The following is a 3,955-nucleotide window of genomic DNA, read 5'->3' as shown; positions in this document are numbered from 1 at the left end:
GCCCCTCGCCAGGCCCCTAATACTCTCCCGGAAACTTTGGGGGCCACTCTCTACGCTGGGGTCCCCCCGTACCTCCCCTGGGGCGTGAAGAGCGGGGAGCTGGGTGGGTGTCTCTCTGGAGCCTGGGGATGCGTCCCCCTCCGTGGGGTTGAGAAGCGGGCACTGGCTGGGTCTGGGGAGGAAGCGGGGTGGCGGCTTCAGCCCAGCGCCTCTCTGTCCTGCCCGCAGCGGGTCTGCTTCAGCCCAGAGGTGCGGAGCTGCCAGGAAGGCGAAGGGGGTGTTGGGGTCCATTCCAAGACCTGCGAACAGCTCAGCCTGGTGGGAGGAATTTGGGGGCGCAGGGCTGAGCACCTGCACTATGTCCAAGCTACAGCAAGGGTGTTGAGGGTTTCTCTCTATTCCCTTAAGTGGGGCCTCGGTGTCCCCTGGGCCTCTGGGCCCTGGCCCAGGAGGCCGGTGAGACTCATTCAACAAGTTGGGGTGCAGGGGAGACAGCACCTAGTGGCAGGAGAACAGACCCAACCCTTCCTTTGGAGGGCACCTTATAACTGCTTTGCAACATATGCCCCCAGCACTAAAGGTGCAGGTACCCCGACCCCCCAGTTTGGAGAAACCTGAACTAGGGGGCCTGAGCCCTGGGGCTTGCATTAACAGTCAGCCCCTGGGGAATCCATGCGTGCCCAGAGGCAGCTGAGAACCTCTTGCTTCTTGCGTGGGGTGGGAAGGGGGCGTCTGGTGTGACATGACAGCAGGCAAGGGGACCATCTGGGACTTGATGTGGGGAAAACTTCTGGGCCATCAGGGCGGTGAGGCCTGGGGCAACCCAAGAGGGCTCCACGGAGGAGGCGTGGAGGCAGGCACGGTGTAGCGTGTGAGCACCCAGAGATGTCGACAGGGTCTCAGTCTGGTTGAGGAGGGTGGAAAGCCGGTGAGTGGGTGGGGAGGGCGATGACCTTTGGGGTCTGGGCTGGGGCTGGCGGTGAGCTCATTGCCTCCACGTGAGACAGGGTCTGAGCTGGAAGTCCCCGTGGGCCCACCCGGTGGGGTCCCCCACAGATGCAGCAGCTACAGTCTATGCGGATGACCTGGGGTAACAGGAAGGGGCCACCCAGCCCAGGGATGGAGCTCAGAAAGGCTAAACCCAGCCTTCCTCATCTCCCTGTTCTGTTCCCTGTCCCAGCTGGCAACTTCCGGCAAGGGACAGCCCCTCTCTGAGCTCTAGGCTTGGGACAGACATGAACACAGGTGTGAGACAAACAGGGGTGCGTCGTGGCCCCGGCCTGGTGCTGCTGTGAACTCGATGGTCAGTTAGCAGGGGCTGTCACCACAGCGTCATCGTCATCTTGGCGCTCTGCCTCAGTGTGCTCGCCTGTGGAATGGGGAAGGGGGGCTGCTCTTGGCCGCCCCCAGATGAAATCTTGCATCCGAAGGTGCCAGGGTGAGTGGGAATACAAAGCAGATCCCAGGCGGCGGCTTGATGTCTCGTCCCACAATGCTGTCACTCCCAGGTGCCCTTGAGTCACCACCTAGTCACCAGGTAGAGAACTCACCAAGCAAAGCTTGTCCTAGGTGGGCCCGAGGGAGCCACCCACCACCACATGTCAATCCTGGGACTCAGAAAAGTGCCCTCTGCGCCCCCGGCCTCCAGCAGAGCTCTGAGATTTAGTGGAAAGGAACTGGCATTGGACCAGGTTCAAAGGTCTACTCTCAAGATGAGCGATACAGGTGAGCTGGGGACCACTCGGACCCTCAGTCTCCTCTTCTCCAAATGGTCTCCATTACTCCCGCCCTCGGGGCTGGGCTGCTAGGCCAGCAGCCGCAGTATGCCGTGGGTGTCGAAAAAGTGGTTCCAGATCTAGAGACCTCACCTGAGAGAGCAGCTGACAGTCTCTCCAGCCCGCCCCCCAAACTGGCAAGGAAAGTAGGTCGGGAGGCCCACAGCCCCCCAAAGGGTTAACAGGGACTAACAGCAGACGGAGGCTAATTAGGGCTTAATGAATTGTCACGGATGAGAGCCCCAGGAGTGCCCAGATCTAGGACACAGGATGCACCAGTCCTGGGGGTGTCAGCAATGTGTCCCCAAAAGCAGCCTCAAAGGGCACCCACTTCCCAAGTCTGTCCGGAAGCTTGAATTGGGGACGCTTCGAGGGTCTGTCAAACCATCCTACTTTTGCTCCCTCTGGCCCCAATTGTAGTGAGGGGCAGAGGCAGCAGTGGCCTGGGGACAGAGCTGCCAAGCTCACAGCATCTATTATCCACCCCGCCCCCACGCTCCCTGTGGGTTCCCCTGCTGCCTCTAGCCGGGCCTGGGGCCTCCAGCGTCCCCTGGCCTGGAAGGGGACAGGAAGGTGTGTCCCACATGGCCAGTGAGGGAGAAGCTCACTCAGAATAGAGGAGCGTGGGCGGGAAGGGGCTGGGGTCCAGGGAGAGGGGCTCACACGCCCCCAGCCACGCTTGGCCCCCTCGGGTTGAGAGCATCGTGGTGGCAAATTAGTCCAAGACAGCTTGGGGGGGACAGGAGGCGGGGTCTCCACTTCCCAGGTCCTGCCGTGATGGACGGGTTTCGGGGCCCTCCCCAGGCAGGCCCCTGCACTTCAGCTGAGGCTGATGGTAGACCCCTCCCCTTGGGGAGCTTGGCCCCTTCTCCTCGCCCAGCCCCAGGAGCAGGTACTCGGCCCATCTCCTCCTCGAGGCTGCAGAGGTCCCACGTGTGTCTCCTGCGGCTGCTGAAACAAGTCACCACCAGCCTAGTGGCTTAAAACAACACACATTTCTCATCTCCAGTTCTGGGGCCGGGGGTCCCACACGGGCCTCGCGGGATGAACCCAGGAGGGACAGGGCTGGGCCTTCCTGAGGCTCCAGGGAGAACCGTTCTGGCCTTTTCCAGCTTCCAGAGGTGCCATGTCCCTGGCTCGTGGCCCCTTCCCCCTGGTCACCGGCAGCGCGGCCTCATCCGTGTCTCTGACGGTGACCCTCCCGCCTCCCCCTCATGAGGATCCGTGAGGACACTGGGCCCCCTGGGAACCCAGGACAATCTTCCCCAATTGGAGGTCGGCTCATTAGCATCCTGAGTTTCATCTGCAAGCTTTTGTCCCTTGCCACATCTTCAGGTAACAGTCACGGGCTCCAGGAATTAGGACGCAGGTGTCTTTGGGGGACCACGTTCTGCTGACCAGAGACTCTCCCATCCCTGCAGATTTCCTCCATACACTGGCACGCATGGCCTCTAACTCCTGTTTCTCACCCACGGACAGAATGGTGGGGTTCACTGGTCTTATTCAAAGCCGTTTCCCACTAGAACGAGAACAGGGTACGCAGCAGGCGCCCATTAAATGCTGATGAACAAACGAACGAGGTGAAGACTTGGCCAAGAGCAGAGCAGGACCCAGGACTCAGGGCTCCCGAGCCCAGCCGGCACCCGGTGGAGACTTCCAGGAGGGTTCCGGCTCACACCGTCCCCCCTCGGCTGACCTCACTGGCCACCCGTCAGCCCGGGAGGTGGTTGCTGCCAGTCACGGGAGGATGCTGAGGCGGTGGGGCGGGCTCAGGGCCGGCGGGAGCACCCAGGAGCCCTGTCCCAGCTCCGGCCCCTTGCTGGCTCTCCGCTCTGTTCATCGGCATTGGCGGGCCCCTCGGAGGCCCCGCTCTGTGCATGCTGGAGGTGGGAAGAGGGACGGCGGTCCTTGATCTCAGGGCATCGCTGTCCAGGCTCAGGTGTCGGAGGGGACAGGTCAGACCACGCAGAACAGGACACATCTTCAAGCCGCGACTCAGGGGTGACAGAGTGTGCTGGAACCAGGGTGGTGGTGGCTGCACGTATCTGGGAATGTAGGGGACAGCGCTGACTTGGACACCTCAACGGGAAGGATGCGCCCACAGAGGCCAGGGAGCCGTGGTGCCCCCAGGCCTGCGCAGGGCCAGGCACTCTGGGTTCTGGAAGGAGGGACAGAGACCC

The sequence above is a fragment of the Pteropus vampyrus genome, unplaced genomic scaffold (genome assembly GCF_000151845.1).
Source record: "Pteropus vampyrus isolate Shadow unplaced genomic scaffold, Pvam_2.0 Scaffold212, whole genome shotgun sequence".
NCBI classification, from domain to species: domain Eukaryota; kingdom Metazoa; phylum Chordata; class Mammalia; order Chiroptera; family Pteropodidae; genus Pteropus; species Pteropus vampyrus.
The sequence above is the reverse complement of the archived record's forward strand: the minus strand, read 5'-3'. Positions refer to the sequence as shown.